This window comes from Macaca fascicularis, chromosome 2 (genome assembly GCF_037993035.2).
Source record: "Macaca fascicularis isolate 582-1 chromosome 2, T2T-MFA8v1.1".
In the NCBI taxonomy this organism is placed as follows: Eukaryota; Metazoa; Chordata; class Mammalia; order Primates; family Cercopithecidae; genus Macaca; species Macaca fascicularis.
The window spans coordinates 93,689,482-93,706,417 of NC_088376.1; the positions used below are offsets into that span (position 1 = coordinate 93,689,482).

General features: G+C 42.0%; 1 long non-coding RNA gene across 3 annotated transcripts in view; it reads left to right on the top strand.

Annotated features, from left to right (window-relative positions):
* LOC123571664 (uncharacterized) overlaps positions 1-16,425 on the top strand; it is a 54,697-nt gene extending 38,272 nt beyond the window's left edge. For all 3 annotated transcript variants that reach the window (XR_012430888.1, XR_012430887.1, XR_012430886.1), the window contains one exon: positions 16,005-16,425. This is a non-coding gene — a long non-coding RNA (uncharacterized lncRNA). The remainder of the gene's footprint in view (positions 1-16,004) is intronic.
* Positions 16,426-16,936: the final 511 nt, after the last annotated feature.

A 16,936-nucleotide genomic window follows, 5' to 3' on the forward strand; every position in this document is an offset into this window, starting at 1 on the left:
CCCGCCTTGGCTTTCCAAAGTGCTGAGATTACAGGCATGAGCCACCGTGCCCAGCCTCTTTACCATTTCTTTAAATTTCCATATTACTCTCGGGGAATGGTTTCATGGGCACCTCCCTGTTCTACAAACTCATTGCTGGGATATTTCACTCCTTGGGCCCTGGGAAACAAAAAGGCTCTTTCTTCAGAAGGTTGTAGGGAAAAGAGAATCTGCTGGAGTGAGTTTTGCTAAATCCTTTGAGAGTATCTCCAATGGGATAGAGACTATTTTTTGGTGGCAAATAATATGAACTTTATAGCCTTCTGACACATCTATTTTTTTTTCTAAAAAAAAAAAAAGGAGAGATAGAGAGATGTCATTTGCACAGGTTACATACCACATCCCTTTAGAGCTACTCTCTAAATACAATTTAATTTCTTCAAACAGGTTTCTGTGACCATCCAAGTCTAAGTAAAGTGCCCATTATATGCATTTCTACAACACCTTGCCCTTCCCTCTCGCATGGACACCAAGAATTATCATGTCCTTTCCCTCACTAGACCTCTGAGTCTTTGGCAGTAAGGACCGTGTGTGTCTAGTTCTATAATTGTATTCCCAGCATTCATTCCAGGTCCCCACTCATAACAAGGGCTCATAAAATGTTTGCTGGGTCATGTAGTGGTGGATATTTGTAATCCAAGCTAATTGGGAGGCTGAGGTAGGAGGATCACTTGAGCCTACAAGTTCTGGGCTGTAGTGCATTATACCTGTGGGATGTCTGCACTAAGTTTGACATCAATATGGTGACCTTCTGAGAATAAACGACCACTAGGTTGCCTAAGGAGGGGTGAACCAGCCCAGTTTGGAAATGAAGTAGGTCAAAACTTCTGTGCTGATCAGTAGTGTGATTGTGCCTGTGAATAGCCACTGCTTTCCAGCCTGGGCAACATAATGAGACCCCATTCCTGAAAAAAAAAAAAAAAAAGTTGCTGGATGAACGAATGATTGATGATACACAAGAAAGGACAACTGTATTCTGGGAAGTATTGGAGCCTAGACAGTGAGGGGGCATTTGAGAGGTGTGCATGCATAGACTTTCCAGGGGCATGAGATTTTATGGTGAAAGCACAGAATGGTCTTTGGAAACTTTAGACTGTAGAAAAAGTCAGCTTTCAGCTGAGTGTGGTGGCTCATGCCTGTAATCCCAGCACTTTGGGAGGCCGAGGCCGCAGGATCACTTGACTCCAGGAGTTCGAGGCCAGCCTGGACAACATAGTGAGACCTCATTTCTACAAAAAAAGTATCAAAAAATGTGACTGGAGGATTATCTAAGCCCAGGAGGTTGAGGCTGCAATGAGCTGTGATTGGGGTACTGCACCTGTGTGACAGAGTAAATCCCTGCCTAAAAAAAGAAAAAGTCAGCTTTCTATCAGATTCAACATTCAGAAAGATCTCACTTACTCTTTTTTGTTGTTGTTGGAGTCTTGCTGTGATGCCCAGGCTGTTGGAGTGCAAGGGTGTGATCTCTGCTCACTGCAACCTTTGATTCCAGGTTTCAAGAGATTCTCCTGCCTCAGCCTCCGAGTAGCTGGGACTACTGGTGTGCGCCACCACACCTGGCTAGTTTTGTATTTTTAGCAGAAACAGGGTTTCACCATATTGGCCAGGCTGGTCTTGAACTCCTGACCTCAAGTGATCTGCCCATCTCGGACTCCCAAAGTGCTGGGATCACAGGCGTGAGCCACCGCACCTGGCTTCTTACTCCTTTTAACAACTTGATGAGGTAGGTAGCTTTTCCTATCTTTATTTTACTGATAAGAAAATGGACCTCAGAGAAATTAAGCAACTGGTTCAAAGACATCCAGCTAGGAAGTAACTGGAGTCAGGAATCCTCAAGTCCATCATCCTACCTCACCAGCCTGCCTCTCACCTTTTGTGGAAATGAGAATAGGTTCAGTGGCAGACTAGGGACATAAATTAAATTGATCGGGACTTTGCCAGGCTAGTCACAGCCTGGCTTCTAACACTAAATTTCTTCAGTGATTCAGAGATGAAAACAGATATGGACGTTTTACTTCACTTGATGAACATGCTTGGAAGATTGCTATTTTAAAGTTTTTCAATATTCGCATCTTGCTGCACTTTTTCTGTCTGAAATCTCAAGGTATAAATAGGTTTACCCTGGCAATAAGTCAGAGGCAGAAAGATCTTTGTGGAGCCATTGCAGGTTCTCAAAGGAGGTTGGACCCCTGAGTTCTGTGCCAAAGAAAGAGTAAAGACTGTCTCCTCGAATGGCGTAAACCCGGGAGGCGGAGCTTGCAGTGAGCTGAGATCCAGCCACTGCACTCCAGCCTGGGCCCCAGAGCGAGACTCTGTCTCAAAAAAAAAAAAAAAAAAAAAAAGACTGTCTCCTCTTCCTGAAATCCTCCTTGAAGGCTACTAAGGAAAAGGAGCTAAATTTAAAAAGTAGCTATTATGTGTCATTGTGGTTGTTTCATTGATCTTGGATCCACTACTTGTTAGCTGCTTATCATCATGAAGCATCTGTGTATTCACCTACAAAATAGAGTCAATGCCACCTTTCTCATAGGGTAGTGTGAAGATTAACTAGGAGAAGCATATGTAAAGAACTTTGTGGCCCGGCGCGGTGGCTCACGCCTGTAATCCCAGCACTTTGGGAGGCCGAGGCAGGCGGATCACCTGAAGTCAGGAGTTTGAGACCAGCCTGACCCCCTCTCTACTAAAAATACAAAATTAGCCGGGCGTGGTGCGCATGCCTGTAATCCCAGCTATTCGGGAGGCTGAGGCAGGAGAATTGCTTAAACCCAGGAGACGGAGGTTGCAGTGAGCCGAGATCGCGCCATTGCCCTCCAGCCTGGGCAACAAGAGCGAAATTCCATCTCAAAATAAAAACAAAAACAACAACAACAACAAAAACTTTGCATAGCGCTCAGCTCGTTAGAAGTATTCAATACTTGTTAGCTATTACTATTATTATTATTGCTACTTAATCCATATACTAACCACCTCTTGAGGTAAATGGTATATAATTTCCTTTTAAGTAGGAAGAAATAGAGACTCTGGAAAGGAGATAATGACCCAGATCTACCAGCTAATAAAGCCAAGCTGCTAGAATTTAAATTAGTATCTGATTTCAAAGCTGTTATTTTTTTGAAAACAACAATATATTGGCCGGGCGCTGTGGCTCACGCTTGTAATCCCAGCAATTTGGGAGACCAAGGTAGGCAGATCACCTGATGTCAGGAGTTCGGGACCAGCCTGGCCAACATGGTGAAACTCTATCTCTACTAAAAATTAAAAAATTACCCGGGCATGGTGGCGAGCGCCTGTAATCCCAGCTACTTGGGAAGCTGAGACAGGAGAATTGCTTGAACCCGGGAGGTAGAGGTTGCAGTGAGCCGAGATCACGCCACTGCACTCCAGCCTGGGAGACAAGGCTGAGACTTCATCTAAAAAAAAAAAAGGAAAACAAAAAACAACAATAACAATATATTGTCTCCCTTAAGACGAATGACAATAATAGAAAGTGCTCAAGAATTCTTGATTTGGAAAGATGTAACAAAACAACTGTAATTTCCATCTCAGAGTCTCTTGCTTAACTTTCTAGGAGACTTTTCTGGGGGACTTGCTTGGCCTGAGTCTCCAGCTGCGTTCTCCCATGGGGAACTCTATCAACTGCAGTTGACAAGTGGCGTGTTCCAAACCCTCCTTGACTTGGCCAGAGCCTTTTCTTCCAGACTTTAAAATAAATTATTGTTTCAGCTAAAATAGGTTTCTGAAAGTGTTTTAAGTTTTCTCCTTTTGTAATACAGGAATGAAGAGTGAAAATATGATCTAATTACTTGTTTAATGTCTGATGCAGCCAAAGTATCTAACAAAGAATATGTATGTTTTAATCAAATAGAGAGTCTAGATATTATCAGGGTTGCCTTTGTTCTTTATTTTCAATTTTTCCCTCTTGTAAACAGCTCATCCAGTTTTTAGCTTTACGTGTTAACAAAACAATAGATGCCATAATTGGGTATCCCATTACTGTTTGTAAAAGTGCTCTCACACACATGATTTAATTTTACTCTTACAAAAAAGTTGTGAGCTGTTTATTACAATTACCTTTTCACAAATGGAGAAACAATGCTCCGGGAAGTTAAGGGACTTCTTCAAGCCATTCAGCTGTAAATTCAGAGCCAGAATCTAAATCAGGTCTTTCTAGACCTTGGGTATGAGCATGGTCGTCAGAGACACCCGCCTTCATTCCAACCCCAGTTTCATCCTTTACTTGAGCTAGGTGACCTTGTCTGCCTCAGTTTCCTCATCTATGAAATAGAGATGACACTAGTAGGCCGGGCACAGTGGCTCACGCCTGTAATCCCAGCTCTCAGGGAGGCAGAGGCGGGAGGATAGCTTGAGCCCAGGAGTTCAAGACCTGCCTGGGTAATATAGCGAGACCCCGTTCTCCACAAAAAGGAAAAAAAAAAAAAAAAGACAATAGTATCTACCTTAATAGATTGTCTCAACAATTAAATGAGTTAATATGCTTAAAGTAATGGAAATATCTCCTGGTTACGACCTATATCATGTCCTAGTCATGATATAAGAAAAACTATTACTATTGTGATTGCAAACCCTGATTTATTCCATTACATTGTGTTATATGTATAGTATGTAGGCATGGAAACAGTACTTCACACAGAGTAAGGGCTCTATGGATTAACGGAAATATTGAAGTATAGAAAAATGTTGACTCGGAATCTTAAGAAGAATAAAATTATTTTAAGAATACTTTTTGAATTAAAATTAAATACATCTAACACCTATAAGTTGACAAAATAGTAAACAAAGAAACAAATTAATAAAACAATACTTTCACTTATTTAATGCAGCAGTGAGGTTGTTTTATTATTTTGCTTCTGAAATCATACATTTCCAAGTAAAAATGAATGTTAGAAATCAACTTTGCCATTTTGTAGTTCTGATTTTTTCTCCATGGTCCCCAACCACATCCCACAGATTTACAAAATTCTTCCAGTCTTTCCTTACAGATAGACTGGCTCCTTTGCAAGTGGATCAATTTTTACATGTTGAGCCCACATTTACAAATATCTCTGAAATTTAGTTACATTAAATTCCAGTGAATACATGTCTTGCCTTGTGAGTGTTATGTGTGATCTCACAAGAAATATTATCTCCTTATGAATTCAATTTGTGAGGTAAAGTAAGGAGCAAAATATTATTTTATTAGTCTTAGGGAAACTAAGTTGCCTGCTGGATTCCAAGTTGTATTCCTAGGAAAAGATTCAAAATATGGTCACTCTAATTTTTGTATGGCTCATTTCCCAAAGTCCTATATTTTTCTCTTTCCTCCCCTCCCTTCCCCTTCCTTTGTTTCTTTCATAGGGTCTTGCCCTGTTACCCAGGCTGGAGTGTAGTGGCACAATCTCGGCTCACTGCAGTTTCAGGCTGGGCGCTGTGGCTCATGCCTGTAATTCCAGCACTTTGGGAGGCCGAGGTGGGTAGATCATTTGAGGCCAGGAGTTTGAGACCAGCCTGGCCAACATGGTAAAACCCTGTCTACACTAAAAATACAAAAATTAGCCAGCGTGGTGGCACACACTTGTAGTCCCAGCTACTTGGGAGACTGAGGCAGGAGAATCGCTTGAATCCTGGAGGCGGAGGTTGCGGTGAGTTGAGATCATGCCACTGCACTCCAGCCTGGGCAACACAGTGAGACCATGTATCAAAAAAAAAAAAAAAAAGAAGAAGATGAAGAAGTTCAAATCTGAATGTCTTTACTCAGGGTTATATAGTCATTATAAACACATTTAAATTTAAATTTAAATTCCCAGACTATTTAAATTCCCAGGTTTGTATTTCAATTTTGAAATCTGTGAAATGGGAGTAATAATACCTTTTACAAAGGTTAAGTGAGTTTATATATCTAAAAAATTTCAGACAGTACCCGGAATGTGGCAAGAGCTCAATATTTAGCTTTTCTTCATCTATTGATTATTCTGGAACTTGGTATAAATGGAATTATACAATACATGGCCTTTTGTATCTGACTTGTTTCCCCTAGCATAATGTTTTCAAGGTTCATCCATGTTGTAGCATGTATCAGTACTTCATTCCTTTTTATGGTTGAATAATATTCTACAATATGGATATATCACATTTTGTTTACCTATTCATCAACTGATGGACATTTGGGTTGTTTCCTCCGTGTCGCTATTTTCAAAATAGAGTTGCTATGAACATTGGTATACAAGTTTTTGTTTTCAATTATTTTGGATATATACTTAGGAGTAGAATTTCTGGATCATATAGTAAATCTATATTTAACTTATTGAGGAACCATCAAATTATTTTTCACATTGGTTGCATCATTTTATATATATATTTTTGGGACAGAGTCTCGCTCTGTCACCCAGGCTGGAGTGCCGTGGGGCGATCTTGGCTCACTCCAACCTCTGCCTCATGGGTTCAAGCGATTCTCCTGCCTCAACCTCCCGAGTAGCTGGGATTACAGGCATGCACCACCACACCTGTCTAATTTATTTTGTATTTTTAGTAGAGATGGGGTTTCTCCATGTTAGTCACATGATCTCCTGACCTCGATCCCTAACCTTGTGATCCACTCGCCTCGGCCTCCCGAAGTGCTGGGATTATAGGCATGAGCCTCTGCGCCCGGCTGGTATTTTAAAATATTTTATAGATTAGAATCTGAGGTACAAAGCTTTGAGAGAACCTATTCAAGGTCACCCAAGGGTAAGTGGTAGAGACATCAACTGAACCCAACTTACTCCGGAGTTGCGTATTCTTAACTCCATCCCAGGACAAAGGTTGTTTTGTTTTATTTTCATTTCTTTTGTTTAAGATTGTGCTGGGGGGAAAAAACTCAAAACAGTAAAAAAAAAAAAAAAAATTTTAACCATGTATTTTACCTTTCTATTCCCAAATGTTTTGTGCTTATTTTCTAATTATACCTGAAAGAAAAAATTGTCAATTTGCATATACTTAGCTTAGTGGTTTTTGTTTGTTTGTTTGTTTGTTTTTTGAGATGGAGTCTCACTCTGTCGCCCAGGTTGGAGCACAGTGGCACGATCTTGGCTCACTGCAATCTCCTCCTCCTGGGTTCAAGCGATTCTCCTGCCTCAGCCTCCCAAGTAGCTGGGACTACAAGCATGCACCACCACACCTGGCTAATTTTTGTATTTTTAGCAGAGTTGGGGATTTCACTGTGTTGGCCAGACTGGTCTTGAACTCCTGACCTCAGGTGATCTGCCTGCCTCAGCCTCCCAAAGTGCTGGGATTATAGGCGTGAGCCAGCTTAGTGTTTATGAGTCGGGCAGACTTGGGTGATCCTAACACTTGGTACCTGTATAACTCTTTTCAGCCTCAGTTTCTTTTTCTACCATTTAGTTATTTATTAATTCCTGACAGCTTCTCTTGGATGTCCAATATACATCTCCAATCAAAACAGAGCTTTTTTTTTTTTTTTTGAGATGGAGTGTTGCTCTGTCACCTAGGCTGGAGTGCAGTGGAGCCATCTCGGCTCATTGCAACCTCTGCCTCCCGGGTTCAAGCGATTCTTCTGCCTCAGCCTCCCCAGTAGCTGGGATTATAGGCGCCCGCCACCACACCCAGCTAATTTTTGTATTTTTAGTAGAGACGGAGTTTCACCATGTTGACCAGGCTGGCCTCGAACTCCTGACCTCAGGTGATCCACCCTCCTCAATCTCCCAAAGTGCTGGGATTACAGGCTTCAGCCACCACACCCGGCCCAGGGCTCTTAATTCTAGTCACTACCTCTCCTCCAGCCCAGTATGCAAAACCTGGTCCCAAAGACTCCCTCACCAATTTAATTAATACCACCAATGTCCACCCTCAACCCAAAACATCAGGGGTCATTCTTTCTTTTTTTTTGAGATGGGGTCCTGCTCTGTCACCCAGGTTGGAGTACAGTTGCACAATCATAGCTCACTGCCGTCTCAAACTCCTGGGCTCAAGCGAACCTCCCACCTCAGCCTCCTAAGTAGCTGGGACTGCGGGTGCATGGGTTTTTATTTTTGTAGAGACGAGGTCTTGCCTTGTTGCTCAGTCTTTTCTCAAACTCCTGGGCTCAAGTGATCCTCCTGCCTTGGCCTCCCAAAATGCTGGAATTACAGGAGTGAGCCACCACGCCCAGCTCAGGGTAGTTCTTCCTACTTCATTTCCCTTATCTCCCCGTAGCTCCACACACATTTAATCCATCACCCAGGACTTTTAATTTGACCTTCAGATGATATCTCTGATCTATCCACTTCTCTCTATCCTCACCTTTGCCCTCCTACCTGCAAGCAATCTTCACCTCTGGCTTACAATTCTAGAATAATCCCTTCATCTGTTCCCTGATCTTCTCTCTTGCTCTTCTTTAATCCACTCTCTACAAGGACAAATGTACATTTCTTAACATTGTAATTGGATCCAGTCCACTCCCTTATTTGAAACCCTTGAAGGGCTTCTACTGCTCAAAGGAAAAGCTAAACTCCTTACTGTATATTAGTGAGGTCCTATATGCTGGGTCCCATTTTCCCAACTTGATTTATACTGCTCAGCCCTGCTCACTCTGCTCCAGCCATATTGGTCTTTTTTTCTTTTCCTTGAACAAGTCAGTCCCGTTCTGCACTTCTCATCTTTCAAATCTCAGCTCAAGTGTCATCTTCTCAGGGTATCTTCCTGACCTCCCTGTCTAGGCTGGTCTCTGCAGACAGACTCTTCCTCATCAATCTGTTTAGATTTTTTTCCTAGCAATAATCTACACATGTAATTATCTTGTTTGTTTATTTGCTTGTTTTGGTTTATTACTCTGTTTTCTGTCTCCTACATTGTAATGTAAGTTCTATAATGGTTGTGACCTTCTTTATCTTAGTCACCACTAACTAGATCCTGAGAGCTTGGATCATGTGGTCCCCAAGAAATGAATGAATAAATAAATGAATAAATGAAAGACTGTCTTAACTCATAACACTGACATAGCCGGGCGCGGTGGCTCACGCCTATAATCCCAGAACTTTGGGAGGCCGAGGCGGGTGGATCACGAGATCAGGAATTCGAGACCAGCCTGGCCAAGATGGGGAAACCCCGTCTCTACTAAAAATACAAAAATTAGCCAAGTTTGGTGTTGCACGCCTGTAGTCCCAGCTACTTGGGAGGCTGAGGCAGGAGAATTGCTTGAACCTGGGAGGCGGAGGTTGCAGTGAGCCAAGATCATGCCATTGCACTCCAGCCTGGGTGAAATTCCGTCTTTAAAAAAAAATAATAATTACTGACATAAGCAAGTGAGTGTCTCCTATATGTGTGGCACTATACTGGTTGCTGGGATAATTAACAAAGCATCTTGATTTTGAAAGGAAAAGCTGAGACAAAACAGGCAAACTAATAACTATATGAAATATGTATATAAGTATAGATATAAAGTAAGAGGGAGATATAGATAAGAGAGTAATTATATTTGGTAAAAAAAAAAAAAAAAAAAAAAAAAAAAAGGAGGAATGTCAGAGAAAATACAAAAAGGAAATGACCTGAGCTGAGCTTTGAAGGATGAAAGTGCCAGTTACACATGGAGGAAGAGGCATTCCAGGGCAGAGGTGGCAGAGTGACCCAGGGCATGGAGTATTCATGGAGTAACAAGTTTCATAATGTGTCTGAAGAGTAGCAAGCAGTCGAGTGTGGCTGGGGCTTAGGGTGATTTGGAGAGGGGCTAAAGACGAGGCCAAGAGTGTAGGCCAGACTCAGTTGCAAAGGGCTTTAAAAGTTCAGCAAAGAGTTTGGAATTTGTTGTATAAGGTGAGAGTTTTTAGGCAGAAGAGGGACAGCTTCACCTCTAACCGCACAGTGATGGCCTAACAGCAGAGTTACGGATAGGGATGGGATTAGATTAGGGTGATGGCCATGCTTGGAGGCAGGAATTTCAGTTAGGAGAAGTTCAGTTAGGAAATATGACAAAAGGCAGGGTGAGGAAGTATGAGGTAAATTTCAGGGATAGAATCCATAAGACTTTGTCTTATTGGATATATTTAATGAGGGAAAAAGAAAAATTAAAGAAGGGTATGTCTGTAGAGTTTTAAGTTTTTTTTGTGTTTTTTAATTGATATATCATAGTTGTACGTATCTTGGGGGTACCTATGATACTTTGATACCTGTATACAAATCAGGGCACTTGGGATATCCACCAACTCAAACTTATCTTTTCTATGTGTTGGGAACATTGCAAATTTTCTCTTGTAGCTATTTTGAAATATACAATAAGTGATGATGATGTTGATGATGATGATTTTGAAACAAGTTCTCACTCTGTTGCCCAGACTGGAGTGCAGTGGTACAATCATGGCTCACTGTAACCTCCAGTTCCCAGGCTCAAGCAATCCTCCAGCCTCAGCCTTTAGAGTAGCTGGGACTGTAGGTGTGTACCACCACACCCTGCCAATTTAAAAATTTTTCTGTACAGGTTGGGGAAGGGGGTCTTACTATGTTGCCCAAATGGTCTAAATCTAGGCTAAAGTGACCCTCCTGCCGAGGCCTCCAAAAGTGCTGGGATTATAGGTGTGAGCCACCATCCCCAGCCATCCAGATCTTTAAAAAAAAAACTTTCTAGCCAGGTGTGGTAGCATGTGCCTGTATTGCCAGCTACCCAGAGGCTGAGGCAGGAGGACTGCTTGAGCCCCAAAGCTGGGGAAGTTATGGTGAGCTATGATCACATCACTGCACTCTAGCCTGGGCAACAGAGTGAGAACCCTGTCTCTTAAAAAATAATTAAATAAATAAGAATAAAAGTAAAAAAATTCCTAATCCTCAGCTGATTTATACTTTTGTAAAAACAAAGAAAAAAGTACATTATTAGAAATGTGATATTTTGAAAAGACGTCTAACTTTTAAATTATGATATACAAAAACATTCTGTTGTGTTGCTATAAATGTCTCTAAAGACTTATTCGCAATTTCTACACCTATGGCTAACCAGTAACAACCAGTTCACAAAGCAACACTGCTCCCAGATCTCACTTTGAGGTACTCTGGTACACACAACTGTGAAAGACAAGTGGGATCTGAGTTTACAGGAGTGCTGAGAGTAAACAATGCTGAGATTAGCTTTGTTGGACTATCACAGAGAACGGTGCAGCCTGTGCAGTTTACCTGTTACTATTTTAATCTCTCATAAAGGTGTTATTTGCACTGCTCTCTATGTTGCATGGGAGGCCTTTCTGTTGTGACTGCACTGGAAGGGGCTCCTTAGAAATCTTCATAAAGAAATCATTTCCAATAAGCTCCACGAGAACAGTCAGTGGCCATCCTGAATTGTAATCCCTAGGTTATTGGATACATTTCGTACAGAGACTGGCAGTTTGGCAGCCTTCTCAGTTCACTATTTCTGCTTGCCAAGAGAAAGAAAGTTGTGACCCCTTGCTTTCTCATTCTATCCTTCTGCAAGGAAATAAAAAAGATCTCAAATACAGCGTGCTGTATTAGCATTGAAGGGAAAGAGTTAATATGCACTTACACAATCCAATTTATACTCACATAATCTACTGAAGGAAACAGCAGAGTGACATTTGTGCCTAATCCTTCCATGGGGTTGTGATTAAGACTGCAAACAGCAGAAGGAAAGCACACAGTTGCCTGGTACATGGAGGCAAATGAAAGTTTCTTGATCAGAAAAGGAGTACCTGTAACAGGAGAAATATGTTTTAGTTATAGTTTTGTTTGTTTGTTTGTTTATTTGTTTAGTCTTGCTCTGTTGACCAGGCTGGAGTGCAGTGGTGCCATCTCGGCTCACTGCAACCTCCGCCTCCCAGGTTCAAGTGGTTCTCCTGCCTCAGCTTCCCAAGTAGCTGGGATTACAGGTGCCTGCCACCACGCCCAGCTACTTTTTGTATTTTTAATAGAGATGGGGTTTCACCAGATTGGCCAGGCTGGTCTGGAACTCCTGACCTCAGGTGATCCACCCGCCTTGGCCTCCCAAAGTGCTGGGATTACAGGCATGAGCCACCGCACCCGGCCTGTTTTTTGTTTTTTTAAAGGACCTTTGAGCAACGTAATCCTCAAATGGAAATGCAGTGAACAACCTAATTAATGACAGAGCTGGGATGTGAGGAATAGAGCCACATGCTCTAGGGGAGATGTAGGATAATGAGAGGTAAAAGAGAAGAGAGTTGGGGGGCAGAAAGTCACACGGGCTAAGACCAAGTGGACATGGCAGAATAGGGTTGTGCTTATTTTACACAAGTGACCGAGGCTTCTCTGCTGGCATCCTGTCACATCACATACATGGTATTTCCTTGTTCCTTATTCAGATGCAAAAGGGGGAGGACGGTGGCTTTTTGAAAAGCAGACGTAAGCGCAGCAACTCACCAGAGTGGTGTCCTTACTCTGCCTTTGGCCGCTTTAAGTCTGAACTGCCACTGTCTTCTCTTTGCTGATCTCTTGAAAACCTAGGTTTTTTGTTGTTGTTGTTGTTTGTTTGTTTCTTTGTTTCAGACAGAGTCTTGCTCTGTCGCCCAGGTTGGACTGCAGTGGTGCAATCTTGGCTCAATGCAACCTCCATCTCCCAGGTTCAAGTGATTCTCCTGCCTCAGCCTCCTGAGTAGCTGGGATTACAGGCGCCCACAACCACACCTGGTTAATTTTTGTGTCTTTAGCGGAGACTGGGTTTCACCATGTTGGCCAGGCTGGTCTTGATCTCCTGACCTCGTGATCTGCCCTCCTCGGCCTCCCAAAGTTCTGGGATTACAGGCATGAGCCACCGTGCCCGGCCATGCCCAGATAATTTTGAAAATTTTTTTGTAAGGCTGGGCATGTTGGCTCATGCCTATAATCCTGACACTTTGGGAGACGGAGGCAGGTGGATCGCTTGGGTTCAGGAGTTTGAGACCAGCCTGGCAAACATGGTGAAACTCCGTTTCTACTAAAAAGACATAAAAATTAGCTGGACATGGTGGCAGATGCCTGTAATGCCAGCTCCTTGGGAGGCTGAGGCAGGAGGATCACTTGAACCCAGGAGATGGAGGTTGCAGTGAGCCAAGATCACACCACTGTACTCCAGCCTGGGTGACAGAGTGAGTCTCTGTCTCAAAAAAAAAAAAAAAAAAAAAATATATATATATATATATATATATGTATATGTGTGTGTGTCTATTTATTTATTTATTTATTTATTTATTGTAGAGATGGAGTCTCGCTATGTCACCCAGGCTGGTCTTGAACTCCGGGGCTCAAGTGATCCTCCCACCTCAGCCTCTCAAAGTGTTGGGATTACAGGCAGGAGCCACCAAAACTGGCCAGATCTTCTTTAAAGTAGATCTGCTAGCAACAAATTCTCTTAGTTTACCTTCTTCTGATAATATTTTGATTTCTCCTTTTCTGAAGAATGTTTTTCACCAGGTACGAGTTCTATATTGACAATTATTTTCTCTTGGTACCTAAAAAATATTGAGTCACTTTTTTCTGGTCTGCATGGTTTCTAATGAGAAATTTGCTGTCATTCTGATGCTTTTTATTTATAAGTAAGGTATTGTTTTTTCCCTAGATGCTATAAAGGTGTTTTTCAGCTGGGCATGGTGGCTTGCACCTGTAACCCAGTATTTTGGGAGGTTGAGGCAAAAGGGTCACTTGAGTTCAGTAGTTTGACACTAGGCTGGGCAACATAGTGAGGCGCTGTCTCTACCAAAAAAAATTTAAAAATTAGCTGGACATGGTGGTGCATGCCTGTAATTCCAGCTACTCAAGAGGCTGAGGTGGGAGGATCACTTGAGCCCAGGAGATTGAGTCTTAGGATTTGCTCAGTTTGTTGAACCCTTATGTTTATGTCTGCTTTCAAATTTGGGACTTTTTAGCCCTGCCCTCTTTCTCTCTGCCTTCTGAGATTTCAGTGACACAAATAGTAGACATTTTGGTGTAGTACCAAAGATCCCTGAGGGTCTGTCTCTTTTTTTGGTCTGTTCAGATTGGGTAATTCCTGTTGATCTGTCAGCTTAGTGATTATTTCATCTGTCCCTCTCATTCTGCTGTTATGTCCATTCTCTAAGTTTCTTACCTTGGTTTTTGTATTTTAAAGTACTAAAATGTTCCTTTCATTCTTTTTTATGTCTTCTGTTTTTTTTGAGACGGAGTCTTGCTCTGTCGCCCAGGCTGGAGTGCAGTGGTGCGATCTTGGCTCACTGAAAGCTCTGCCTCCCGGGTTCATGCCATTCTCCTGCTTCAGCCTCCTGAGTAGCTGGGACTATAGGCACCTGCCACCACGCTAGGCTAATTTTTTGTATTTTTAGTAGAGATGGGGTTTCACCATGTTAACCAGGATGGTCTCGATCTCCTGACCTCGTGATCCGCCTGCCTTGGCCTCGCAAAGTGCTCGATTACAGGCATGAGCCACTGAGCCCGGCGGGCCCCAAGTTTTCTAGCCAGCATGGCTTTTCTCTTCATCTTTCCGAGCTGAGCCTTGATATGGGTGTATGTGTGTGTGTGTGTGTGTGTGTATCTTATCAATATATTTTATATATAATATCAATGTAAATATATAATAGTTACATATATCTATACATTAGATATATGTATATATTATATATAGATATATTTATAAATAAAATGTCCAAAGTTTTTTCATTGTACTTAGCAGGAGTAATAAGAAAAAGTAAGTCTATTTAATTTCCTGGAAGTGGGAAGTATTATTTTTTAAAAGATTTGACATTTTGTTAATAAAAATAATTCAGTATAAAGGGGAATCATTACAATACAGAATGGTGAGACAGAAAGCAAGGTCCTTGAGTTGGTGAGATGACACATGGAGGGGCTGGTTCTCTGATAGAATATGGACACCTCTTCCATTGGCACAAAAGGGAAGGTAGATGGACATACATTGCAGACAGGTCTAGAGAGTCAGGGTTGAGTAGATGAAGGGATTCCTCTACATTTGACCAGTGCCGTTCAACAGAAATTTCTGAGATGGTGAAAATGTTCTATATCTACACTGTCCAGTATGATAGTAAGGGGAGACGTGGCTGTTTAACATTCGCAATGTGGTTAGTGCAACTCAGGCACTGAATTTTTAATTTAAATTAATTTAAATTTAAATAGCTACATGTGGCTAGTAGCTACCATTGGACAGAATAGCTCTAGATGAAAGATGAGGTAGATTCATTGGTTGAAAGTGAAGCTGAGAGGTGAGGATGTAGGAATAAGTTGGAAGTTACAGAAGAGATAAAAAGATGTAACACAGTCCTCTTGATTTGTGATCATGGCTGGTCAACACAGTTGTGTGATTTTCTCCAGCAAATACAGTTGTAGAAAAATCGTATTATAAAAACATTGGCTGGGTGTGGTAACTCATGCCTGTAATCCCAGCACTTTGGGAGGCTAAGGCAGGTAGACTGCTTGAGCCCAGGAGTTCAAGACCCTGTCTCTACGAAAAATACAAAAATTAGCTGCAAGCGCACTTGTAGTCCCAGCTTCTTAGGAAGCGAGGTGGGAGGATCACTTGAGCCTCAGAGTCAGAGGTTGCAGTGAGTTGAGATCAGCCACTGCACTGCAGCCTGGGTGACAAAGTGAGACTCTGTCTCAAAAAACAAAACAAAACAAAACCCTCCCCCACACCGCCACACACACATTTTGACACCAGAGTTGAACTAACCCCCATTCTTCTCTAGTTTTCCAGGGAGGAAACAGATGGTCATGAAAATAAATAACTGAAGATACTGGCCCAAGGTGACTACTATCTGGCATAACCAGGTCCTTCAGTGTTTCGTTCCCTCAAATTAGTACCCTTTCCTTCATTTGTCTGCCTCCTCTTGCACCCTATATTTGAATGATTTAAGACCTATAGTCAAATGTTTCAGTACTCTCTAAAATCAGACCTGGAATCCAGACTGATCTCAGGAAAGGTGTGACCCCCAATATTACTTATGTATAAAATATGAGCCAATATTTTGCCTTCTTTTGTTGTTAATCATTTTTCTTTGGTTTCTTTTGTCCCTATGCAGAGTCTCAATACCTTCACAGAAGTGAAGCAGCAGCAACCAAATGAATTAGGAACGTGATTCCTAGAGAATGGCAAGACCAATCCTTCAACGACTTCTTCAGCATTTCTGAAACATATGGAAGATGGCCCATTGTGTTCTCTTAATTCTTTGATAATCTGGACATTGACTTTTCCATTATATGACCTGGACTTGTGGGCATCATGTTGTAATGCACCTGTTCAGAAACCTCCCTGTACCAATATGTATCATTTCAAGAGACTCCTTTGCCTCCACAAAAAAGGACACAGTTGTGTACCTCTTCCCATTTACAGTGCCTAAAATTATTTGAGCAGTTTTTCACCTCTTCTCTGATAAACACTTTATTCGTCTTTAAAAAGAAAAGAAAAAAGGAAAATAAAACTTTTATTGAGATCCTAATGTGGCAAATGCAATCATATAAATAACTTATTTATTCAACAAATAGTATATGCACAACCCAACGAAGTAAATGAAGGATACATAGATGATGAGGACAAAGTTCATGCTTAAAAGAAGCTCATCGGCCGGGCACGGTGGCTCAAGCCTGTAATCCCAGCACTTTGGGAGGCCGAGACGGGCGGATCACGAGGTCAGGAGATCGAGACCATCCTGGCTAACACGGTGAAACCCCGTCTCTACTAAAAAGTACAAAAAACTAGCTGGGCGAGGTGGCGGGCGCCTGTAGTCCCAGCTACTCGGGAGGCTGAGCCACGAGAATGGCGTAAACCCGGGAGGCGGAGCTTGCAGTGAGCAGAGATCCGGCCACCGCACTCCAGCCTGGGTGACAGAGCGAGACTCCGTCTCAAAAAAAAATAAAAATAAAAAAAAAATAAAAGAAGCTCATCGTCTACTGAGAGAGACAGATAATGTCTAAGGATAAATAGCAGCATAAATAAATTCAACCCTGGGAGGTA